The sequence below is a fragment of the Panthera pardus genome, unplaced genomic scaffold (genome assembly GCF_024362965.1).
Source record: "Panthera pardus isolate Hobbes unplaced genomic scaffold, ASM2436296v1 HiC_scaffold_1, whole genome shotgun sequence".
Lineage (NCBI taxonomy): Eukaryota > Metazoa > Chordata > Mammalia > Carnivora > Felidae > Panthera > Panthera pardus.
Genome location: NW_026526654.1, coordinates 38457362 through 38485127, shown reverse-complemented (window position 1 = coordinate 38485127; position 27766 = coordinate 38457362). Strand labels below are relative to the sequence as shown.

Below are 27766 nucleotides of genomic sequence, written 5' to 3'. Positions count from 1 at the left end.
CTAAACTCTTAATGAACGAATTTACAATTAAGATCTTCCTCATACGATGAAATTGTTACAAAGACTATGTAAGTACGAGGCTCCATTTAGATTTCATTAACAAAATGCTTGGAATAGGAAGATAAGGAAAGAGCAACATTCAAGTCTTCTAATTTATAAAGCAAAGCAGTATTAATTTAAAAGGGGAAGGGATACAAAGACAATGGAAACCAGCAAAGAGTTCTGTCTCTAGGCACGGGAAGGGGTTTATGTGTATGTAGTGCGGACAGACACAAATGCGTAAATGGACGTGCACAGTGCAAGAACCACTCATCACAAATAAATTTGCTTGGATTCAACGGTGGAGCCGAGACCCTTGGTCAATGTTGAGACCGCGCCACCTTCTGGTTGCCATGTGCATGGCAGGCACTCATATTGTTTACAGACCTAGCATTTCTGTTTTATGCAAAACTTATATTGAAGGGAGGCTGCAGATACGTTACTTGTGCTGTGCACTCCGTCCCCTGGGAACCGTATTGGAATGAGAACACGATCCATAAATGTACTCCAGTGACTGCTCTGCTTGAAAATCTGAGTTTGCCTTTTAAGCCTGATCAACTGTAATGGTGTATGATAGGCCAGACAGAGCACAGGCACTAACGGCAAGCGCGAGCAGGAGGCTTCGGTTGCTTCGGTTGCCCGTCTTTTCCTGTCTTTTCCCTGGTTGCCACTTTGGGAACTTCCTAGCGTCGCAGAAATGGAGCCCCAGGAAACGCGGCAAGGCCTCTGCTGGTCAGGGAAAGCAGATGAGGGCTGTGCCGCGGTGCCTGCAAAACTGCGAAACAAGTAAACAGGGGCGCTAATTTCCGGACAACTGCTGACACACAGTTGTGGCCAAATGGTGATTTGGGGAATTACGTCCTGCTGAAATTCCTTCTTCGTTTCAGTTGGATCGTTTATGGTGTCATGGCCTTGGGAGTCTTGGCTGGAGAGGTGAGCTCACCAATGATACACCTTTGCCACCGCGCCAGGGCATCCTGACAAGAGGACTTTGGGAGGACACGTGACCACCCATTTTATGCGTGGATCTGCCATAGCCGCATATGAAGCTCCGCTGTTGGAAAAGATAGTCACAAAGGAAAGGTGGTGTTTTTCCCACGTGCTTTAATTAAGGAGTCTATATGTCTTCATCAAAATTAGGCCTAAAACCTTAAATGCTTGAGGTTAAATGCTTAAATGCTAGGAACTTTGTGAAAGCTTCTATAGAGGCAAATATATTTATATAGACAAAATAAGCCTAGTTGAATAATTGTTCCTTACATTTTATCAATGTAGACTTCTAAGATTCCTTGGGCAGGCAACCCTATGCCACCCCACCTCCCATCCTCTCCCATCTCCTGCTCACCACTCTGCACACGCATGCACGCGCACACACACACACACACACACACACACACACACACACACTTAGGCCCGAGAATAAAACAGAGAGGTGGTAATACTTTTACCAACAGAAAGAAGTAAAATTCGTAATGATCCGGATGGCTTCTTCAACTTTCTATTTCACGTTACCTATGTTGACAGAAACTGTAATAGTTTTGCAAATTGAACCACTTCTGAATCTACAAATAAAATGATCGAGAAAGGAGTGGTTAGAAAAAAAGAAAATGCAGGTTTAATTTTTCAAAACGAGATTTAGCTGTTGTGGTGGTAACTCATGGTCCTAAATTAATACTGGGATTTGCTCTATTTAAAGTTTGATTATGAAGGTTAAAGTCTTCTGAGATGGGTGTTTTAGAGGGTACCCCAACCAAAAGAACAGTGAGGTGAAAGTGTAAGATTGAACAGATGATGCAGTCAGAGCCCCCTGGAAGTCATGAACTTAGAAGCTCGCCATTTGGCAACTAGCAGCAGAGTAATTGATTCAGGGAAGTGTCATACAGGATGCTGAAAGTGGTGGGTGAAAGTATGAAGAGGATTATTATATCATAGTATCTCTCTACAGAATTTATTAGAAAGGATGAAATAGGAACTTGAAAGTGGAGGAATGTGGTAAATCTCCCCTTGGCCAAGTGATCAAAGTTAACACCACCAGCAGATCTCGTCTGTGCTTCCCGGTATGAAGCACTGAGAAGAATTTAGCACCCCTTCCATGACATTGCCACAAAAGCTCAAAATCCAAAACTAAGTTCAGGACGAAACCTCAAGGCAACCCTAAATGAGGGACATTCTATATGATAATTGGCTTCACTCACAAAACGTCAGGGCTATGAAATACAAAGAAAGACTCAAATGCTGTTCCAGGTTAAAGAAAACTGGAGACAGGATGGCTTGAACAAAGCATGTGGCTTTGGATTCTCTCTCTTACAAAAGGCGTGGAGTCAATTGGCAAAATATTCTATAGCTTAGCTAATAGCACTGTCTTGGGGTTAGTCTGTCTCCTGATCTTGTGGATTGTAGTGTGGCTACCTAAGACAACTTCTTGCTTTTAGGAAATACATCTCTGCAATTTCTCTTAAATGACTCAGTTAAAAAGATGGCAAGTGCTAATATCTAGACAATTTGTATATGAGAAGTCTTTGCATTTTCCCTTCAGTCTTTCTGCAAGTCTGACATTTAAAACAAACAACTTTTAAAAATCAACAAAATATGGACAAAAATGCCATTTCTTCCAGCTCATGCAGTACCAAATAACAAGTAACTCTAACTTTTCTAACCAAAAAGCAAGTTGTTTTAGTCTCAAGTACACTCAACTTCAGGCACTGAAGGTGGAATTTGGAAAGCAGATCTTTTCAGAGGACCCTCTTTGCACAACCAGCTGCAAATCAGCTTCCTGGCCTATTTGAGCCCCATACTTTCTCTTCTCTTCTTGCCAACACTCTGTTCCTTCTTTCATTCAAAGGACTTTTATGGCACAGCCTGACCCTGTAAACTGCTGGCTATTCGGAGAGGAGCCAGACTCAGCTTCCAGTCTATGGCACACAGAGAGAATTCCAGTGGACTATATTTCAAAGTGCCACCACAGTGGAAAAACAAGGGGAGAAAATGGTACCATGGACAATTTCAAGGAGGAGGCCCGAGTTGCAGGCCCCAGTCAGAGGGAGATTGAAGACATTGAGGGGGAGCAGGGGTGCAGTTGTAGAGGGGTCTTTCCAGGACCCGTTATTATGGGACGTCAGCTCAGTGGTGAGGGGTGTGACTGCCCCCCAGGCAGGGGCTGGAGCACATCATGTTTGTCCCGCTAGAGCATTTGAGTTCTATATCTTGGTGGTGGAAAACCACTGAAAGATCATGCTTAGATTTATATGTTCAAAGGGCCCTTGTTTCTCAGGCTCCCTTTGTAATTCTTTCACTGGTCAATTGACTTTTCCTCAGTGAATGACTGTTTGAAGTCAGATGCCGTACTGGTTTGAGGTACACATAACCAAAAAATATATATAATTTTTGCTCTAACAGAGTGTCTCCATTCTACAGTCTCTGTGGCTTTTTTCTTTCTGCTTTCTACCACTTAAATGTGAGCCATATTAAAGACCACTGTAAGTCGTACTTGGTCTGCCTTGTATTTATTTGTGCTTCTTTTTTTTTTTTTTTTTTTTTTTTAATTTTTTTTTCAACGTGTTTTATTTATTTTTGGGACAGAGAGAGACAGAGCATGAACGGGGGAGGGGCAGAGAGAGAGGGAGACACAGAATCAGAAACAGGCTCCAGGCTCCGAGCCATCAGCCCAGAGCCCGACGCGGGGCTCGAACTCACAGACCGCGAGATCGTGACCTGGCTGAAGTCGGACGCTTAACCGACTGCGCCACCCAGGCGCCCCTTATTTGTGCTTCTTAACCTTTCCCTGGAACTCCTAAACCTGCTCTCCTTATTAAGCTAGAAGGAGAAAGTACTCGAAACACACCACAGTGCAATAGAAGGCAAACTTTGCCTTTCCCTAACCAAAGTAGCCAGTTTAAACTATACTCAAAGCTTTATGCCCAATTCTAGCAGGTAATATTAAAATTATAGGATTCCTCGAAACTCATCTTTTTAATCCATTTACTTAACAATATTCCTGTCATCTTAACATTTATAAGATAAAATAATTGTATCATTTGTATAATTCTGAAACGTAGTTAGCCATTATTTTCAATTATTTTTTTCGCAATATAGCATGATCATTTATATTTCATGCTTAGTACACTAATTAGGTTAATAGCCTCTAGTGCTAAGCACTGTAGTATTTTATTTCATGGTGTTTGAAAGCTATCTTGTATGGAATATAATTTTCACTGTTTAAATTCACATATTATCATTTTTTGAAGTATATTTTCATTGTAAGAATCAGCAAGGGGAAAATACTCAAGGTAGCCTAGATTTTCTCAAAGAAAATAATATGTCATTCAACCAAAGCACCTACTGTGTACCTAGCATTTGCTTAGGAGCTCTCAGAGGACACTGAAGAAAGAAAAGCGGACAGGGAGGGGGAGCACAGCAGGGACTTCTTTAGAAAAATTCATTTGGCAGTTAAGGAAATAACAGGTTTCTCTAATACATACTTCCATAAGCTTCACAGGCAAAATTTGAATTTCAATCCTCAAGCTGCTACTTTCTAGCAACACAAATACAGGCACCGTGACCACTCTAAGACTCAGCTTCCTTGCAGTAAAATGCAGCTAATAGTGACACATCGGTGTCTCTTTCTCTTCTTCCCTTCACTCTTAGACTCCAACATATGGCCCCCCTTAAGGGGTAAGTCCATGTTGTGGTCTCTATCTATGTTGTGGTCAACATGGCGACGCCCACGGCCCTCACACCTCTTGCTCATATGGCAGCTCCTGGACATTACACTCAGACTCATGTCAAATCCATTCCACAGTTCTTTGAGCTTCAGTTCCTTCAGGAAAGAGAGACTAAGAGTAGAAAAGCAAGTGCATGGATTGATTTGAAATGTAGGGTATATATGGATCTTGTAATGAACTAAATAACGATTTGGGTTTTTTAATTTTTTTTTTTTAGATTTTTTTTATTTTTAAGTAATCTCTACACCCAACACAGGGCTTGAATTTACAATCCTGAGATTAAGAATCATATGCTCTTCCAACTGAACCACCCAGGCACCCCTGACTTGCAGGTTTTTAATAATTAGAACATTTGTGCTACTATTCTTCCCTTTTCTTGTCCAACCCCCCCCCCCCATATATTCTATCCGGTTAGTTACCTTTTTAAATAGACGCCCGTAATTTTTATTCATTTATTCTTTGCATTTCCACCGCTACTCCCTTTCCCCGGGCCCCACTGCCGTCCTTCCAGACTGTTGGCAAAAGTTTTCTCATCTGTGGCTAGCATCCCCCTCTCTGGTCCATTCTATCCATGGCAGCCCAGACTTTTCTGCTTGAAACTGTATCTCTCTTATGCTCCAGAATGCCCTATCATTTAAAGTGCTCTCTAATCTGAAACCAGTTGACTCCTCATATTCCTTATATTTCAGCAAAAATAAACAGCTTGCTTAGTTGTCCTTATATGATTTCCATCGATGTTGTGTCCTCCACCTGCAAAAATCTTCCCTCCCTGTCCTACCCGTTCCAACTCAACACGGACAAATCCAACCTCCCTCAAGCCTCAACTCAAATATTACCTCCTCCCTGAGGTCTTTGTAATTGTCCCTACTCCAACATAATCTTAGCCCTTTTAATCTTCATACACTTCATATCGAAGAACCTGCTCTTGCATAAAACCTATGAAAATCCCAACGTACTGCACCTCTTTTGGGAAACTGTCACTTCTTCCCCTGCAAATGGGGTGTTAATGCAGGTGAAATCACTACTGTATAAGCTATAGGTCTTAACCAGCTTTGTATTTTCAAGGTATTTAGCATAATGTCTTTATACTAACATTTATTCAATAAGTAAATGGCTTTTAATCACAGCGTTTATCTGTTTATTTATTCAACAAATATTTATTGAACACCTGCTAGGTATGAAGTGTTGTCCTAAGTATGGGATTCACGGATAAGCCAAACAGACCCAAGTCCCTGTCCACAAGGAGCGTGAAGTTTAGTGTTTGAGAAGGATGTGGGAGGGGACTGACAGTAGGTCATGAAGTAAGAAAAACATACAGCATTTTAGAAAGCGACAAGTTCTGTGAAAAGGAAGTTAGAGGAGTTTCGTAGGCCCCAGACGTCAAGTGGGTGGTGGTGAGGATTGTGGTTTAAATAAGCTTGCCTCACTAAGCTCCGCGAGAAAACTGAGCAAAAACTGGAAGGAGGGAAGCCACTCTTTCAGAGACTGAAAGGAAGCGCCTTCCGGCAGAGGGAAAAGAGAGTGGAAAACCCTAAGAGGGGAGCCTATCTGGCATGTTTCGGCACCACAACAGGGCAGAGCAGCCGGGAGACATGTGAGAAGGGGACAGGAGCAGGGGCTGAGATTAGAGAGGGAGTGTGGGCAGGGAAGGGAGATCATGTAAGGACTCCGGCTCTTCCCCTGGGAGAAACCTGAAGCCGCTGAAGGGCTTCGAGCCAAGGAGTGGTGCAGTCTAGTCCAGCCTTTATCATATTTTACCCTCATTACTTTTTCACCTTTTGTGCATAAAGATGTTGACTTAAGATAGATGCATCTAACAGAGTCCAAATATTATAAGCACGTGCCATCAGTGGACACCAGAGCATGGGAAAGAGTCCATTCTCCAACATGCTGGCTCAGAGACCGGGGAGATGAAAAGGTGGCAGGAAAGGGGGCACAGTGACCTAACTGCAGTTCAGTCGGTGGACTGCTTCTTTCCCTTTAGTCCACATATGCTAACCAGAAGCCTTTAGTCTTTCTGAAATTTTACTTAAAATTTCAGGTATTCTACACCTGAATAGGCTTGTCAGTGCATGAAGCAACAGTAATGGTTAAGTTACTAAGTATTCCACGCAATTGTCAAATAAGCCATTGGTTTTAAGTCCAGTTTTGGAAACATCATTTTCATTTCATTTTACTGGCAAAGAGGGCAAATTTAAATTGGGTCTACGGAGGGGCGCCTGGGTGGCTGAGTCAGTTAAGCATCCGACTTTGGCTCAGGTCATGATCTCACCCTTAGTGGGTTTGAGCTCCCCGTCAGGCTCTGTGCCGACAGCTCGGAGCCTGGAGCTGCTTCGAGCTCTGTGTCTCTCACTCTGCCCCTCCCCTGCTCAGACTCTATCTCTGTCCCCTAAAAGTAAACATTAAAAAATAATAATAATAAATAAGTTGAGTCTACTGAATTTGTCTTGCTTTCCCACTGTATCCTCTCGTGTAACTACTAATGAGGAGTGAATTGACTAAAAACTGGTCATCCCAAGGAAAAAGTTGGGAAGGGGTGACAGTGCCTCATACACTGGGTCCAGGGTGGCAGATGTGGGGGCAGGACTCACTCTGGTCCCTTGCCACGGGTCACAGGTCATTCCCGAGGTGCTGAGGAGAATGAGGCCTCCTCACGAAGAACCCAAAGTGTCCTGGCGTCTTGTTCAGCTCAACTTTGTGCCTGAGTGACCTTGCCAGAGTGTGCCATGGGTGTAGAGCCATCAGCTCTACTGTATTACGGAGGGGATGGCGGGGGCTGATTTGGGACTGGTGCCTCCCTTCCCATTACTGTACTCATGGTCACTGACCACTTGTGGATTCACGCCTCTAAATTAGAGGAAAGGTCCAACCTTAATACAGAGTTTCCTCAATCACAGCAGAGAAACGGGCTTCAGTGGCCCGGGTCTAGCATCAGACTATTGGCATCTGGTGTAGCCTGAGTACCCTGGGCCCTCTGCCCTTCCCTTCCTGTGCTGTGTGACCTTGGGAAAGCTGTCCAGCCTCCCTGAGCTTCCGCTCCTATATTTGTCAGTTGGTTGACAAAACTGACTTTGTAATATCGTTGTCAGAGTTTTAGGAATAATCTTTGATTGTGGACCTGGAGAACGGTAGCTCTACAATAAATGCCGATTCATAATCTCAAATGGATCTAACGTTACATCGAATATACCTCTTCCCATTCACGTATTTTAGCAATTTGCCTTTCACCCGCATAAGAGACTCGTGACTTTTCCTGTGTTTTGATGGGACTGGCGCTATTGAGTCCACATACATTTTAGAAAACTTGATTTTCAAGGTAATTCTTCTACCGGGCTGCTAACAATGAAGTGGAAATGGCTGTTTGTTTAGCTATAAAGAATATTCCCGGAGGGAATATTGTGAAATATCAGATGGGCAGAAGGAATCGGCGAGTGAATTTTACAGTTCTTTTTTATCCCCAAAGACTTTCCGAGAGAGATACATTTTGCACACCGAGGGTTTTAGTCCATCCCTGTACCAATATTTTGGGAGATCTGTTATATGTCAGGCTCTGAGGGTAGCAAGGGACGGGGCTTTAGCTCCTAGCCTAGAAAAAGTTTCCAGTCTGGTAGATAAAACACTTTCTATTGTATTCTATTACAAGGTGATGAGTTCTAGCACGGTATAGCCATACCTGAGGGCCGAGGGATGATTTTGACGGTCTCTTGCTGTCTAGTCTGGCTGAATGCTTTGGTGATGAGAAATGAGGGACCAGGATATTGTGACTTTAGGAGGCCATTCCCTGCCAAGACGGGACTGGGTTCTGGGTGCTAATGGGGGAAGAGTAACCGGGGTACAACAACCGTTGGGCACTTGCATTTTTCCAAGTGTTAGTGGTACCAGCATTTCCATTTTTTGGTGCGTTGTTCACTCCTTAACGATGATGAAAACTGTCCACTCTCCATAGGCTACTCTTTTCCCAACCGTGGAAATTGTGACCGTCAATTCCCATCTGCGCACACAGAAGAAACACAGGCAGGTAACCCAGAACAGCGACGCTCTGATACTCGTGTGTCCTCCCTGTCGGAAACAGGGTCCAGGCTGCAACGCAGACGGAGTCTAAGGGACTTAAAACGACAGGGGCGTGGGAAGCCACCGCCGAAGGCGGCTCTGACACAGGGATGGGCCTTTCTCGTCCTGCCCAAACCCGAGCCGTTCTCAAGCTGTTTAACTTGCGGTTCTTTTCTCCGGTTGCCTTTTCTTTGAAAACTAATTGTAGATGTGAAATGGCCATGTTTAAATAATTCATAAAAAAAAATAATAAATCCAGAGGAAAGTGGCAGAGGTGCGGAGGAACCTGGTGAAGTACAAAGGAGGGGTCGAGCCCGGCGCAGTTTTCCAACAGGCTCTCCTCACTCTGGAGTGCTTAATGAGGCCCGCCTGCCCGCGTGGCCCTGGGTTGGTTTTGTTCTTTCAAGAGAGCTGTTGACCTCACCCTGCATTAGAACGCACGGAGCGGTCGCTTCTCACGATTCGTGAAAACATTTGTAAATGCTGTTATTTGGGCATGGGGGAAAAAATCGGTACCTTCTGACTGAGGGAAACTCATACATTTATAATTGTATTTTTTAATGTCGAGGAACAGCCTTTTAGCCCTAGCAATTATGCAAACCAGTTAGACAACATTGTTTAATGTAGGCAACTAAATGCCCAGAAGATCCTTCGCTGGAAAAACAAGAGCTTCTGCAACTTTTGGAGACTTCTTCCAGCCAGACAATTAATGGAACTAACTCAACGGTGCCTTTGTAAGGTTTATAGCTCCTGGAACTACTGCCGTGCCTACAGAACTATTTTAAATGTTACACCCTTGAAACTTCTAGATCAATTAGTTTGTGATAGAAGGCAATCTCTAGGTCTAAAACTACTTTTTTTTATGCTGATATATCATTTTCAGTAATAGGCTTTTTCTTTTTTCTTATCTTTTTCTTTCTTTCCTTTTTTTCTTTTTTCTTTTCGTTTTTTTTTTTTTTTTTTTTTTCTGTAGAGCTAATTAGTAACTCCTGCCCTGGAGGAGCTGCTGCACATTGGTTAGACTTTCATCCCCAAACTTCAAGGGAATTTCCACCATGTTCTTCATAGCCCCTCATCAGATGTGGGGAGGGGGGTAGCTAGAATAGTAGGAAAAAAGTGGGTACTAGTGCTATAAGGAGATGACTCAGGTCTCTCTATTCTGTTACACCTGCTAAACACGTCAAGGTTTTAGAACCAGTGCTGTTCAAATATGCACTGTGTCCACTATTCTATATGCCCACTGTAGTTTCTCTTTTAAAAGTACCCTGGCATTTCCTCTGTCACATAATACCAAATATGCTTCTGCCCAATGCTTTGTGATTGAAAAAGTGGTCTTCAAAGGTGCCATTCAAAAATATCCATGTGGCTCCTCGAATCCCACCGCGTCTCTTTTGTTTTCCCAAGTCTCAGCCGAGGAAACGTTTGTCACTTAATTGCTGCTGAGGATCACAGATGATGGTTTATAGGTTTAGGCAAATAGTGGGCAGCACTTTGTTAACCAACGGAAGAGCACGCTGGTACTTGATAATTATCCTACGGAGCTCAATTGGCCCTTAACGGCACCTACCCCCCCAGCATCGGGGAGCCTGTTTCAAAACAAAAGCTCCTTCTTGTTAATTAACCTGTGTGCACTTGTTACAAATGAAACCTATTTGTTTCCAGCTAATACATTTGCCGCTACTTTAAATATTCATTTATTATTATGCTTGTTAAGTGAAAGGTGGAGAAGAATGGCTTGGATGACTTCCATCAGTAGGCACTGAGCTTTAAGAGATCAGCAAATAGACTAATATGTCAATTATGTTGCCCTGTGCTCTGTGGGCCCCCAAATCTGCTTAAGAAAGATGAGCTTCTCTCAACCATGAAAACCAGATAGGGGCAATTGAGAAGCAAGGCACCCACAACAGTAATCTGTGAATTTTCATTAGAGGAGAATTTTCTTGAATGTGAAATGCAATTCGTGTGAAGCTTGGTTCCATTTCTCAATCTATGTCGTGACTGTTTTGTGTCTGGGTGGACAAAAAACTGGATACATGCAACAGATATGTCTTGATTTTCCCTTCCCCCAAATGAAACGATAAACCAAAATTATGAGGAATTTGCTTGCTTTTATGCAAAACTAATTTGAGAATCATAAGGAAATATAGGTACATACCATAATATGTCAGAAGTGTGGTAATTGAAAAAGCAGTAGAAACAGACATGCATTCATTTAGCATATTTTATATAAAATCTAGAATGAAATGGTGATCCTTAGAAAGCCTGCCAAAATGATCACTTAAAGTTTGGGTGATCCTGTAATTGGTTTTAGGCATTTGTTATTGTTCTCCAAAACTCATGTTGGAAAATTTTCTAAAACACATTATTCTCAAAGTAAGAGGAACCTACCTTACAAATTATTTAAAGAGATGAAAAAATAATATTTTATGCCAATGTCAGGAAGAACTTTTAACTTTGATTTGGATGAAATATTGAAATGTCATGGCTTTAAAATTTGCCCTTCGGAATATTTTCTTTTTGTTTTTGTTGCATCAAAAATCACACTTGTGTGACTTCAGTTAGGTTCTCTTAACTGCATAACAGAGTTCAAAATACACTTGAATATTGATGGAAGCAACGTTCCCACAGCCACCAATCAATTACTTTGATTCTTCTGTTTTAAAATTGGTCCAATAATGCATTTGAGAATAGGTCAATACTGCCTGCTACATGGAGTAATGTCTAATTTGTTTCTATTCATCATGATCATGTAGTTAAGAACAATATGCTTAAAATCCCCAGTTGTCACTGGGAAGAATGATATGTAAAATTGACAAAAGAATTTATAAAATTGCTATATGGGTATAATGTTTTTAAGAGATGTGGGGCACCGGGGTGGCTCAATCATTTAAGTGTCTGATTCTTGGTTTCAGCTCAGGTCATGATCTCATGGTTCGTGGGATTGAGCCCCATGTTGGGCTCTGCGCTGACAGAGCAGAGCCTACTTGGGATTTTCTCTCTCTCTCTCTCCTTCTGCCCCCACCATGCTCTCGCTCTCTCTCTCTCTCTCTCTCTCTCTCTCTCAAAATAAAATAAACTTTAAAGAGATAGAGAAAGTGAGAGAGAGAGATGTAACATATCCCTGCATCATCTTTTTCCCATCACCAGGTAATATTCTGGATATATTATACATTTACATTAACTTGATGGGTCAGCACACCTGAACACCCACATTCTCTGTTTACCAACTCAAAAGGGACCACTTCTCTATGCCCAGAAGGAATGTTTCTTGCTGCTCCCTGCAGCATCATTCAGAAAAATTAGAGAAAACAAACCTTTCACTCTCACCTTACCAAATCACTTCTCTTCTCAATACAAATTCTTCAGCAGCAGCACCAGCAAATATTTATGAGTACCTGTATGCGGCGAGGGATATGAAGATGGTACCAGAAGGATTGTGAGAACATCCACTACCATCATACTATAAGTTTCGCTCTCACCAACTAGGGATGGTTATCAGGGGACCACAAGAAGGGGAAGCATGGAAGTTCATCCTCTGGCTAAAGTCCTCTGTGTACTTCACCCATTAAAAGAATGTAAATTCACAGCACCTGGGTGGCTCAGTTAGTTAAGCATCCAACTCTTTATGTTGGCTCAGACCATGATCTCAAGGTTCCATGAGTTCGAGCCCTGCATCAGTCTCTGTGCTAAGTTGAGTGTGGAGTCTGCTTGGGATTCTCTCTCTCTATCCCTCCCCCATGCTACTCTCTTCCTCTCTCTCTCTCTCTCGCTTTCTTAAAATAAACATTTTTTAAAAAGACTGTAAATTCATTATGTAACACACCAAAGGAAAAAATACTGACCTGAAACTCTGGAAAACTCCACATGTGGCCCTTGTGAAGTAACAAGCACCTTGTGCCTGAGTTTATCATCTATTCCTTCTTAGAACTGAAGAACCAAAGGAAAGAAAACAACAAGCTATTTTCATTTGCATCCTGGTATACATTGGACTCACATGGGGGATGCTTAACGCTTAGAACACTAGGGCTGTGTTTAGTGTGCTATAATCAATATAAAATACCTCATCCTTCTATCATTAAGTGGGTATTTGGAAAAAGTTGTTACATCCTTAGGCATTGCTTTAGTGCTAGGGAAGAACTTAAAAATTCATAGTGATCACTTACCTGGACTCTTATATCACCTATTGTCTACATCATTCTGATTAACCACACATATGCTGCCTTGAACTGCCAGGCACAATTGCATTTTTCTACTTCCATAATAAATGTTGCAAATATATATTACTTATGCACATGTCTGGTTAGTCATTAATAGAAAGAAACTATATCAATCCAGTGCTCACTATAAACCAAGCAATCATATACTACTATTTATAAGACAATTATAACGCGTAAGTACTCATGTCTTTTATTAATATTGTTGCTACTGATCTAAGCCTATTTGAGCATTCACAATTATTCGGTTCTTTGGGTAGATACATATAGCTTCTAATAGTTAGAAGTAGGTGATGGGTAAAATTCTTCCCCCCCTCAAAACTTTGCTACCTAATGGTTTGTTACAATAAAAGCAATTGTGAGAATTAATTCTGCAACACATATATCTATCAGTAAGCAGGGACAAGAAAAAGACATACAATCTGCTCTGTAAAAAAACCTCACATAACTTGTGGAGATAAATGTGTGCCTACCAATTTGAGTCACACATATTATGCCTTTTACCCAATGGAACAGACAAAATGTGTTATAGGATTTAGGTGGAAGAGAATCCACTATGGATGGTGGTGGAGAAATGCAACACAGAAGAAGATAAACTTGACCAGACCCCCAAGAAAAGGCAGGTCTGAGAGGAACGGAGGGGGACCAAGGACATCCTAGGCAGGCAAGAACCAACAAAAGTTTAAAGGTAGAAACCCTGTAGTCAGTCTTACATATTTATGGAATTGCACTTCTCCTAATTCCAGCCGTCAAAGTTGGAACAACATTTTGAACATGAGGAAAATTATCATCAAATTATAGGTGTCTTAGCAGCCATACCACCAGAATTAATCTATTCTAATAGGCCACTCAGGCATAAAGATTGTGGATTTTCTACTTTTTATAGGCAACTTGACTTTCAGTTAGAATATTTTATAACCTATTCCCTAAAACATGAAGGGCTGTGAAAACACTACCTGTAATCCCATTAGCAGTGCAGAGCGTTATTGCTGTTAACAAAGCCAAGAAAGCAACAGTCTTCCCCATGTTCATTCATTCGCACATTCATTCAGTCAGTCATTCATTCAGCGATCTCGATTAAGTACCTACCGGGTCTCAAGCATCGTGCTGAATTGTAAGCAGTTACAGTGAGTTGAGAGAAATTCTGCTTTGTATCATCACCTGGTAACTGACGACATTAGTTGAGTAAGGCGACTGTCCAAAGCTATGACCAGGGAGAGGTGGGTGATGGTGGCAGGAAGGAGGAAATAGCAGCAACAGACTGAAGCACTACCCCCTACTGAGGCCCTCCCTGCAAAAGCTCGTAGCTGTTTTCCCGTTGCTAATCTGGAAGGCTAAGACTGCTTTTAAGGGTACCTAGAGTCCAGGCTTGTTTTGATAATTCCTAAAAGGTAGGCCTACCTAGGACTCTCCAGTAGGTTTTAAAATGCGATTCCAGTGTACAAAGTAGAGGCCAATGAGGTGACTCCATTTGCACATATTATTTGCTCTCATTTTCCAAGGGCATCCGGAGAATTGGCAAGGATTTCCAGCTGTTTTCCTGTCTGCTCCATGCGGAAAGTTGAGCATCCAGGCTTCGAGGGACTTTGCCAGGGTACCTATATGCTTAGGTTTGCCTGGGACAGTCTAGATTCTGTCAACTTTCCAAGTGTGTAACTATTAACAGCATCTAACTTCCTTCTTTAAAATGTCCCATTAACACAATAAATTATGTGGTCACTTTTAATACTAGCTGACTTCAACCTTGAATAATAGGTCTCTAAGTCCACCAACAATTTGGGAAATAAGACTTCTGATACGTTAAAATACTTCCAACCAAGGAAAACTGCTATAGGTTTTCCTGAGCTAGTTACATGATACTAAAAAAGTTTGGTCAATAGAGCCAGATGGTTGACAAATCAGGGAGACAAATTGCTATGACCTGGTGGTCAAGGGCATAGACTTGAGCCAGGCAGCCCAGTTCTGCCACTTCCTATCGATGTGACCTTATCCTCACTGGTTTTGGTTTCCTTACTTCAGAGTAGAGATGTTAACAGTATCTATTTCGTAGGTTTGCAATGAGGACTATATTAATTAATATATTAAAAGTGCCTAGAACAGTGCCTGAATAAAGGTTTGCTCTCATTACTACCTCATCCAAAAGGTAGGCACAGGAATGCAGATATCTCTTCAAGATCTGATTTCATTTCCTTTGGATATGCCTAGAATATGGAATTGCTGGGTCATAAGGTAGTTCCATTTTTAATTTTTTGAGGAACCCCCCCCCCACACTGTGTTGCATAATGGCTACATCAATTTACCTTCCCATCACCAATACACAGGGGTTCCCTCTTCTTCACATCCTCATCAACATTTGTGACCCTTTTTTGTTTTTCCATGCTGTCTTATCTTTAATTAAATATAAAGACTTCCAATCACATCACCGAAAGACCATTTTACGCACCACTCTGTTTGGCCACCAGTCTCTTGTCTCTCTCTCTCTCCAGCAATGGTGAGGTAGATACCATTTCCATGGGGGGAGTGAAATCCATGGTTCGTTGCCTTTGCCAACAACAGAAACATTGGACAGCCAAGTGACAAAGCAGTTGCCACTGGCATCTTTCATGTGAACTACATCAAAAGAAGCAAGGTGTCTCTCTGTTGGTGATCACACCAATTCTTCCCAGGTTAGCACCTCCAGTCATCACACACAGACACAGATTACCAGTGTCAAACTTGATGAACTCAGCAATCTTTCCCTCCTCTAAATCAATCTGAGTGGTCTCATTCGCCTTGATGAGGGGATCAGGATAGCAGATGGTATGAACATCATGGGTCACCAGATTCCTTTTGCCCCCCACAAAGGTATTTCTCCTTTGCACAATTTATACTTGAACGGCAAAACCAATGCTTGGTGTCGTGGATCAGATGGAAATTCTCCCCGGTCTTGACAATGCTGATGATGCCCATAAAACTAGCAGGGTAGGTTCTATCAGTTCAGAATTTGCCAACAGTCATAATAAATAATAAAATTCTGCATAAAGATCTTCTTTACTTCATCTCCTGTTAGGGCATACTTAAGTCTATTCCCTAGGAAAATGATGAGAGCTTATGGAACCAGTAGATAGACAAGGGGCAAACACACTGGTCAGTTTATCTAGTGTCCAATGCTTTAGAGCTGCTACACACTTCAGATGCTTCTTGGGACCATGAGCCCCAGCTGTGCTAGGCTAGGCGTAGAGAGAGCTGTTATCATTTGTCTGTTTGAAGATAGCCATTCTAACAGGTGTGAGATGATCTCTTATTGTGGTTTTGATTTGCATTTCCCTGATGATTAGTGACATTGAGCACCTTTTCATATATATACCTGTTGGCCATTTATGTCTTCTTTCGAGAAATGTCCATTCAGGTCCTTTGCCCATTCTTCAATCAGATTATTTTTATTTTTATTTTATTTTATTTATTTAATTTAATTTTTTTTTTTTTTTTTTTTGCCACTGAGGTTGTACATTCATTGCAGGATTATTCACAATAGCCAAGATATGGAAACAAATTAAATGTCCATTGACAGATGAACAGATAAAGAAAATGTGGTACATACATACAATGGAATATTGTTTAGCTATGGAGTCAGGAAATCCTGTCATTTGCCACAACATGGTTGAAGTTGGAGGACATCATCCTAAGTGAAATAAGCCAGACCTAGAAAGACAAATACTGCATGATCTTACTTGTAGAATATAAAATAGTCAAGGTCATAGAAACAGAGGGTACAGTGGTGGTTGCCAGAGGCTGAGGGGAGGGAGAAATGGGGAGATTTTGATCAAAGAGTACAGGTTTCAAGTACACAAGATGAATAAATTCTGGAGATCTGCTATACAGCATGGTTATTACAGTTTTAAAAAAACTATCATATACTTGAATTTTGCTAAAGAGGATAGATCTTAAGAGTTCTCTACACATACACACACAAGAAAAGAAAGCAAGAAAAGAAAATAGTAGCTATGTGAGGTGACAGATATGTTAATCAGCTTGATTGTGGTAATCATTCCACAATGTAAATGTTTGTCAAAACACCAAGTTGTACGCCTTAAATATATACAATGTTTATTGGTCAGTTATACCTAAATAAAACTTTAAAGAAAGGTAAGCATAGATGAGTTAACAGCTCTTGTATAGATGAGGACTTAATTGAGAAATGTCAACCACTACTCAATAGCCTATAAAGCAAACTTACTCATCTTTGAAACCAATAGCAAGTTGCTATAAAACTTTAATGAATATATTTGGGCTATATAATAAAATAAAACCACAATTTTTATTTACAATAACACTTTGAGCTCACTTGAAGTGAAACTGTCTCTTATCTCACTGACCCTACAGAAATTTACTATGTTCCATTTTATTCCTCTCAAGATAGAAAGCATTCTGGTATCAATATATTATAGTATCTGAAATTTTTTTATCTTCTAATATTATAATATTGTAAGCCCCCATTCTTATGTCTCCCCAGCTCTGTGTAAAATGTATCATATATATTTTTTGATTTGGATATGCTTTTAAACCAGATAAATTTCATTGTATACATTAGAGGCAATATACGTTTAACGTGGAAAAGAATCACTGATAATAATAGGATACATTAAGTTGGCAACAGTTGACTGTTGCCCTATTGAACTGGGATTAAGCTATCAGACAGTCCTCAAAAGTAAATACCTTGATAGAATGATCACAATGGAATTTAGAAATTAAATACAAAAGACTATGTTAATGTCGTATAAATGGGAACATGAGAAAATATCAAAGTTGAAGTTTTTGTTGGAAGATGAATTTGAAATGATCTCTTATGCATATGCAACTTTTAATACATACTCTCTGAGGTACATTTACACTCACATTTAGAAGTCTAATTAGTAATAAAAAGGAAAGAGTTCGTAATGATAGCACCCTGCTCTTAGGGTCCCTATTATAGATTCTGAAAACAAATTCATTAATATCTTAATATATGTGATGTCATTTTCTACACTTACATTCTTTCAGTCCCAAAGATGTAAGCTTCCCCCCACCCCCTTTTTTTTTCCTTTACATTGAATCTGTAAATTTCAAGCCTGGGGATCTTGTTACTTTCAAAGCCAGACTTTTGACATTTTTTTCCTGCAAAACAAAAGATTTGGGGGCGGGTGGGGGGGGCGGATAGCCATCTTGCCCTGAAATATGTGCTTTTTCTAATGTGTGCTGTTTCTTGGAAAGGCTAACAGGCGTTTGGATAGTGAACCATCAAAAAAACACCACTTCTAAGGCTTCTCTTTTAGGCTATTATGGGTAGAATGCCTCTTAACCCTTGAGGCAACTCAACAATTGAGTTAAGGAGATTTTCATGTATCGGTTTTGCCTGTCACATGGTTGACTTAACTTCAGGATATACTTTGCTGCTGAAGGTTCATTTCCCTCCATTTGTTAAGTGGCTAATTATAAAGGTTCACAAAAGAATTGACACAAGGGAAAGAGAGGGGCCTGGCTTCTCTCCGCAGCCCCAAGAGGCCTGTACAAGTGTCATTTGTAAAAACAGAGCACAAATTAAGCAATGGCCATAATAAGCTGCCAGTAGCTGGGGTATAATGAAAGGGGAATTCTTATGTCGATGCAAAGCAGGCACTAAACTGTTAGGGTTTTTGTTTATTTTTTTACATTGACAACTAAGCCCAAATATAAGTCATCCTGTTTAAGCTTCTACTGCAAAAATAAAATTTTAAAGCTGAGTTGACCATAACAAGCTAAATAAAAAGACGATTTTAGACCTGCAGCTAGGATTTACAGGTTTATTTTCTCTCTATCATGTATTGAAAGTACTTTTGAATCCCAGTAAAAATTGCTTTTATTTCCTGAATAAACACATATTTTAAATAAAGTTATTAGAAATAATAACCAGAAATAGGAGTGTGACATGACATCTGTATTAAGAAACATTCTCCATCAGATAACAGTCGGCTTTCCTATTTACACCCAATACCATGAATTCTAAATACCAGCCTTTTTAACGTTTGAAAAAGCATAAACAACAAAGAAAACTCCCTTTACTTAGGCATATGAGAGCTAATGAAACAGACTGGAAATTGCTGCATTGTTTCTACCTTTCATCAAAACATCCCTATGCATAGTATTCGCATCATTATGTAAGACATTTGCAAATATGTATAATGCTTTTGCCTATGGGAAAACTCTCCTGCTCTAATGTATTCCTGAAAGATGAATGAACAATTCTTTAGGTATGATAAAAAGATTCAGAGGGCTGGATAGAGCAGTGATATTAAAGCTACAAGCTCATCATTTAATTTTCTTTCTTTTTAATGTCAGCTGCTAACACTGCAGGTCTCTGTTTTACTTAATTTTTTCCCCTGCAAACTCACCACTTCTTTTCCAATTCCTTCTCTGATTCAAGATCAGCAACCCCCAATTTGCTGAAGGCTGCCTGCTTTGATACTTCAGCAGGGATCTTGTGAAGCTAGAAGTATTCTCTGGCTTCAGATCTCTGATCTGGATTTTCGCCTGATTTGGGATTTTCAGGAGCATCTGAAACAATTGTGGAAACTGGGGCATCAGCAGATATCCATCTCATTACCAGCTGAATTTAGTAATCAGACCAGGAGCTGATTCTTAGGGCGTATGGGGGCTCCACTTAGACTGAAATTGTAAAAATGTGAAAAGAATTTTCATCAGATTTTTGAAAGGAGATGGATGGGTAATAATGGTACTAACAGACTGGAGGAAATTAGAACATAAATACCAGCAGAGGTGGAGCCCCAACACAGGAGCACGTGTGAGAGGTTCTGCACTTGGGGACATCAAGTATCTGATGGGTACAAAGCCAAGAAGATATGATTGGGCTAAAGGTCTGTGTACAGTCATTAAATTTCCCAAGAACACTAGAGTTTTATTTTTTGAGAGAAACTGAGCAAAAAGTCTCCATAATTCAGGTACAATAGGCCCAAAAGGGGTTAGGCTCAAGATGTGGGGCTGAAAACAGAGTGATTTGATTAAGAGAAGTAGGTTAGAAGAGTCCTTACCACCAATCAGAAAAAAGAAAAATGGAAGGACTCTTCTTTGGGGAAATTGAACTGACTTTAAAGAGAGCTTTTGATAAAAAAGGTGACTTTGCTTCCTGATGAGTCCGCAGTGAAATCTTTCAGTGGAAAAGTCCCATCCACACATATAGAGCCTCTGATTTGCTCTTAATGCTTCATTCATAAACATTGACAGACAATAAGGGATCATCAGGCATCTTAGTAAAGCCTCCAATATGAGAAAGAGGATAAAAAATAATCATACAAACAAAGGAATCCAGAGCTGATGGACAATTCAGGTTATAGAAGAAAGTTAAAAATAATAGTAATATCCTTAGAGAGTCCAGAAAAGATATTGTGTTCATAAAACAAGAACTGGGTGTTTTGAAAAAGAACAAAGAACAAGAAAGAGCTCTTATAAATGAAGAATAGAGGGGCACCTGGGTTGCTCAGTCAGTTAAGTGACCGACTTAGGCTCAAGTCGTGATCTCACAGTTTGTGGTTCGAGCCCTGTGTTGGGCTCTGTGCTGGACACTTGCTTGGAGCCTGGAGCCTGCTTCCAATTCTATGTCTCCTTCTCTCTCTGCCCCTCCCCTGCTTATGCTCTGTCTCACTCTGTCTCTCAAAAATAAATAAATGTAAAAAAAATTTTTAATAAATGAAGAATAGAAAAGCCAAAATAAAAATGTAATAGAAAGGCTGATGAAGAAAATTCCCCAGAATATATGTCAAAAAGACAAAGAAATGGAAAATGGTAGAATAAAAAAGAAATTAGCCAATCGAGAAGATATAACCTTTATTAAGAACAGGTCTACAGAGAATAGAGAGAATGGAGGAAAGAAAATTATCTAAAAAATAACATAAGAAAAGCATTCAGAACTGAGGGCATTTATCCTCAGGTTATAAGAATATTGTAAGTACTCAGCCCAATAAATGAAAAAACAAAACAAAACAATGACAACAACAACAAAATAAACCAAGTCACGTCAGCATGAATTTTCACAACATTAAGGATAAACACAAAAATCTTAAATAGTTCAAGAAATAAAGAAGGAAAGGAAAATAGGACAAATAGATTAAGAAAAATACAAAAGACAAAACAATAGATCACATATAAAAAACACAGAAACAGAATGGCGTCAGATTTCTCAAAAACAACATTGAAAACTAGAAGTGGAAAAATTGCTTCCAAAACTCTAAGGCAAATGACTTTAAACCCCAAATTTTACATTCTGAATATTCTTAATTGGCTCTGAGAATAAAATAAATTTATATTTAGAGACCAGGAATCCAAAAATTTTACCTACCATCAGCTGTTTTTAGGAGACTACTGCAAGTTATAATCCAGAAAAAGTAAGAAATGAATCAAGAGAGGAGATCCAGAATATAAACACTCATAATACTAGGGTAAAAAAGTCCTGGTTTGTTTGGAACAGTCTTGGTTAAGTCCAATTGTTTTGGCATAATTATTAATAGCACTCCTTTTATTCTTAAAGGTGTCCTAGCTATTTCTAAAGGGTGGATATCTCTATTCATATTTCATGACATTGAAGACTTTTAACCAAAATTTCTCCATGTTGGTTCAATGTCAAAAACCATGATGAAATCAGTGGATTAATTTATATACAATCTGAGAAATAGATCAGAAAATATACATGATTATCTTGAAGCTATGAAATAATTATGAGCAAACCTTTCATTAACAGGTGCAACTTTCTTCCAGGTAAAGTTAGTAATTAAACAAAAGCAGAATATATATATAAATAAGGTTCCAACACTCATAAATTTCATTCAGATGTTTTACTCATTTTTGCTACTCATATAGGTCAATAGAAAATGCTTAACAAAGGTTGCTTTCATCATAAAAGGCATCTGTAAGGATGACCATGAGATGCTAGTGTATGGATCCCATTGACGTAATCTCAGTTTCTTTGATTCACCATCAGTTGTCTTTATAGTTGAAATATGGATCTCGGGTGCCTGGGTGGCTCAGTCAGTTAAACGTCTGACTTTTGATGTCGGCTCAGGTTGTGATCTCCTGGTCATAACATTGAGCCCCTCGTCGGGCTCTGTGCTGATTGGAGCCTGCTTGGGGTTTTCTTTCTTCCCCTCCTGTCCCTCCCCCGCTCGTGCCAGCACTTTCTCTCTCTCAAAATAAATGAACAAACATTCAAAAACCAATATGGATCTCTTTATTTTGAGCCTAAAAATGAAAATGTCTAAAGTGTATATACATTTTTTTAAGATTATCTGAACATAAAAATTAACTAGTTCACAGATTGCCGAACACAGGGCACTAAGTGCTACCCACACACACCTAGAGATGGTTAAATTCTCGGGCTTCAGAAGAGCCAAAGCTCTGACTAGCTGTGTGGCTTTGGGGACAGTTACACAATCCCTCTATGCCTTAGTTTCCTCACCTATAAAATGTCCAACACCTCACAATTTGGTGTGCTTCGGATCAAATACCGTTTTATGTTTTGTTATAGGGATGTTTCCCAAATATTGTTGCATTCATTACTAAGTCTTTGTCAGAGTTGTCTTAACAATGTTGGTAAGTTAGGTCTTCTTTCCCCCAAAACATTGGAGAAAGCTATACTATGTAGCTTAAAATATGAGTGCATAGTGCACCATTATCCTACTCAACAGAAATGAATATAGAAGGGAAGATACTCACCTATGTGACTGTCACCCACAACTCCCTTTTCTTTTTCACCTGGAAGTATGAACAGGAAACCATGAACAGCTGGCCAAAGAGTTCTCTAGGCTGCTTAGAGAAGTCATGGATGGAGTCCGGGTCTTTTTCTATGGATACAGTTAAGTACAGCACCCAAGAAGCCAAGAAGATAGAAAACATGAGAAATATCTTACCTGGCACACCATGATTCTAGCTGGTACCTGTTGTTCCTGAAGCCATGACAACGTGAGCCAGATAATAGGTGAAAGCTGGCAAGTTTCTTAATAAAGATGAAATGATAACTCACTTTCTAAATACTTATCAGTGTCTTCAAAACGTATAAGCTGTCTGATAATTTAAGCATAATTGTGTTGACATCATTTCTTCTAAGATTTGAGGATAAAAATATATGGTGTGTTGTTTTCTTTTTTTTTCTTTCTTTCTTTTTATATACATGAAGCAAGTGATGAGTAAAGAATTGAAGTTTTCTGGTGAATGAAACAGCCAGACCACTTTTCATGACAAAGTTGGTAATTAGAAGGCCAATTTAATGGTGAATCAGGCAGAAATATTCAAACCATGACAAATGACTTTAATAATGCAGCTTGCAATGCTTGAACAGAAATAAATTTCACTTCCTCAAACTCTCGCCTTTTCTGCCTGCCTGGAAGATAGAACTGTCCAGGAGGTATTTTGTACCCTTTATTCAGTAAAGCTTTTACTAGATTTTAAGCGACCAAATAGCTTGCAAATGCAAAACATCATTCAACTTCTTATGATTTTTTTTTTCCTGAAGGTAGACCGTGTTCAGAATTCTGAGTAAGTCAAGATTTATTTTTCTTCTGTTCTGCTTAGCCCTGCAATAGTGTTTTATTGTTGCCGCTCTGACTTGAGGTATTAAAGGGAGCTACATTGGCCTCAAAATTGAAAGCTAATTTTGGTGTTTGTCATAAGTTTGTTAAGACCACATGCATTCCACAGTTTGAAAAATTTCATTATTCTGTCCATGCTGGGGCTTCGTAATTGGATAGTAAGGATGTTCAAAGACTAATTTAGTGAATTGCACAATATTTTAAATGGAATTATGCAGGTTTATGGGTCCTCGGGGGATTCAGCTAGGAGCCTCTCGAGAAAATCTGTTTATCAGTAAATGATATTAGCAGCTTTCACCTAGCTTTTGTCTTCATTAAATTGCTGCTCTCCCAATTGAGGGTCACATCTGAGGCCTGCTTTGATAATTTGTCATTATTGTCTTGTTTATTGGAGCATAAAGTTGATACAGGCCAGGCTGTGCTGTTTATATACAATGTGCAAAGAAGTTTCTATTAACAATTTCACCAGTGCTAAATCAAAGTGGAATTTTTCAGGGTTCAAGAAAGGGGATCATTTGTAGCATTCTAATTTCCTCTAAAACTCTCTGAGTACATGCCATGCCCCCTTCTCTAATATGTATAACACATAATGGCTTGGCTAGAGCCAATCCTCTGCGGACTTTGTAAAAAATTCATTCTTATCTTTAAAAATAAGTGTTGAAAGTTGAAAGTCTTTCTATAGTATTGAGCCATCCTGCAAAACCCAATCCATGCCACAGACATCTCTTAAAGTATGGCATTCTCACATAGTGACCATTAACTATTTATCTTAATAGACTTGTGGTTATATGGAGATATTAAAATTGGTAAGAAACACGATGAAGCATACTTTCCACTGAACTTTCGAGTTCTAAATCCGGCAATAGAAGGGGCAATCCTGGAGAGCTTGTTCGGGGCATATTTGAACGTATCACTGAGTACGTCTAAAATCAGTTGGCTGCTGATTATGCTTTCTGCCATGAGGTATTCTTTGCCAGTGATGATATGGGATCTGGAACTGGGGAACAGGGCAAATAGACTCCATTTTCAACCAGGTCTGTGATTCAAGACATTTTTTTCCCTGGGAGATTTGCATATTTCATGACTGGCTCTGCTTCTTCTCAGCAAAATCATTTGGGGGACCTTGGTCTTCCCTATGTATATGATCTGGGGTTGTTCTGTCCACTGGTGGGTTCAGACACATCTCCCTCTCCCCCGACCATCTCCCATTCCTCCAGCCTCTATTCTCAGTCCCTATGCCCCCAGCAACAATACTATTTATGTCTCTACAAGAGACTAGGCCCAGCAGGAAGGAGAACGGAAGTTTAGTGGCCAGTGTGCACCATACTTTTGTGGCTCAGCCGGCGAGAAAGGAACTCCCAGTCCCCTGCAACACGAAGGGCAAATTCTCTGTTGGAGTTCACCCAGGTTAGCAGCAGCTCCCATGGTTTAATCATACACATCCAGCATCCCCATTGCCTGAACCACCTTTGGCCCTGCTCTCCCTGGGAGGGAGGTTCAGAAGGCCAGTGCTCATTCAGGGACCTAACTATATTTTAACACAAAGTGCACAGGGGTTTTGGGGATGGAAGGAAGGAAAAGACCAACCCTTCAAGGGTAAGGACAAGTAGAAATAGTAAGTTCCACCCTCTTAAGGGCTCAGAATGATTGCTTAGGCCTTCCTTATGTAAGTTCTCAGGCCAGGAGCCTAGCCAACCTCATTTTTATATACTATTACCTAGCACATCCACAGCTTTCAAAGATTTATGGTTATTATCGCCATCCACTCACCCACATAATCACCAGCCTTTCACTTTAAAATGGTTAAAAATTGTTTCATGGATTGCAGATCATTAATGTAAATTAGACTATTTCTATATTTGATTTCTTAATTTTTAACAGGAAAAGAACAGCTCTCACACATACACTCTTTTTTTTTCACTTGAAAATTTTAAATGGCTCTCCAGACACCTCTTTCAATAACTCTTACCCTCCAAAGCTAGGCTGCCTTTTAATTTCACTTTAAAATAGCTACATTGGGACCATAATATGATTAGAACTAATGAATATTGTGGAGAGAAGCAAGAAAAATTTTATTTAAAATCTTTAAAAAGTATAAATACTTCATGTGAGTAAGGACCTGTGGTTTTTCCCGGCTCGGTCAAGGACTCAATTTTGATTCTCAGGAACAGTCATCGGAGCTCATCAGGTTTCACCTTGTTCATCCTCCAAAGGATCATGACTCCAAAGCTTCCTCACTGGATGGTAGGAAGCAATTGTGTTAAAATAAGTTAACATCTCATAATAATAATGATAATAGTAAAATTGTCTAAGTGAAAAGGCAATAGAAACTACTTATATAGTGGATCTAATAAAACCTTGCTCATTTTCCCTTTAAGGAGCTCTGGACACAGAGAGCATTAGCAGGATGCTACCAAATAGACATTGTATAAAATTGCCAACTTGTTAATGAATGTTCTAATTTTACCTAAAAAGTTCATTCTTTGGAAGGAATTCTGTAGTCTTGACTAGTTTCTTTCCTTTACACTGATTTCTCAAGCTTAACAAGCAGGCGTCTGGAATTTGCTTAGTAGTCTCTGAAATTTAAGACTTGGATGTCAAAATCTGCACTGCTTAAGGAAGTCGAAATGAACTGTTGTTGCCAAAACATAGTTCCACCTTCCTGAGACCTTTGCAACCCTTAGCCACTCCTCCATCCATTGTAACTTTCCCACCATGCAGGTTTTTTCTTAAGGCTTGGGCACTGTTGCCACTCTATTGTGCCATTGTTACGAGACAAGAGGCACTTAAAAATTTTTTCTTAATATTTATTTATTCTTGGGAGACGGTGGGGGGGGGGGGGTAGAGCAGAGAGAGAGAGAGGGAGACAGAATCCGAAGCAGGCCCCTAAGTGGGGCTCGAACTCGCTGACCGCAAGATCATGACCCCAGCCGAAGTCGGATATTTAACAAACTGAGCCACCCAGGCGAGAGGCACTTTTTCATCACCTAAGCAGCTTGAGTCTGATTTCTCCATAGAACACTTTAAGAACGCTTGGTGACTTATTTTGGACAGAGGCAGCTAAAACTGTATTCATCAAAGCAGCAAGGTTAGTCCCACCTGCAGAGTTTGGAGACACAGCAGCGTGGAAGAACCCTGAACACTGCCGTTAGCCAAGGACCCGAGGCTACTTTCGATTCTGCAACCTGGGGCAAGTGTCCTCAAGACTTGGCTTAGTCCCCTCTGCTGAGGAGTGATGGCGGGGAGAAGAGGCTTTGGCCAACTGAGTACTCATGACAGCCTGTGGACCACCTCAGGGGTTCAGAGAGAAGAGCTGGTATTTTCCCCATTGTTCAGACCGGGCAGATGTGCTCGGCTCCGTCACAGTCCAGGGATCAAAGCTGGGATTCCAGCGCAATGGCCGGAAGCACACAACTTTGTAGGAATACTGTAGCCTCGAGAGAAGACTAGAAGTAGGCTTGTCAGCAGAAACAAACGAATCTATGTTCATTTTTCTTCTTCTAGCTTCGGTATTCTTATTTTCTGCTTAGGCTTGAACTTATTTAATTCTGCTATGGAATTTTAAAAGCTAGGCATTTCTCTGGCAGTTCTCATATTTGGTGAGAAATGATGAATATACAGAATGCTTTTGGCTTTAAAAGCATTAGCTATTTGGAAGTGGCAGTATATATTGATAGATAGAATCCCAAACTGGGGCCAAAGAAGATCTAAAAGTTCTATTCCTTGACCCATAAAACCGAAAACTAGTTCCTACCTCATTCTCTCAAGGCTCATTGCAACTGAAGGACTTATCCGTCGCTGTATTGAACAGCAAACAAAAAAAAGTTTTGTAGAAAAGAGGTTTATGTTCAGCTTCTAAGCAAAAATAAAACAACACTATAATTTGATTTAGTTATCAAATTCAGAAATATAGACATTTCTACTTCAATGCAAGTAAGCACAACTTTGAAGAATTACTTGCCCATCGATATGATCATGTTCTGAAATGGAATTTACTTAATTTAGGAAAGAAATTTTTGCAGACACTGTTTTATGTATGTTTCTTTGTTGTGAATATGTATCAGCTTGATTTTTCAGGAAATTGACCATTGAAACATTTCTTTCCAAGTAAGTGCTTGTAAGCCCTAGAATATGGGGTCTTTATTCCCTGAAG

The 27766-nt window shown here is 40.1% G+C and overlaps 1 pseudogene; it reads right to left on the bottom strand.

The window, feature by feature from the left end:
• Nucleotides 1-15459: 15459 nt before the first annotated feature.
• Nucleotides 15460-22947, bottom strand: LOC109263981 (40S ribosomal protein S4-like; annotated as a pseudogene).
• Nucleotides 22948-27766: the final 4819 nt, after the last annotated feature.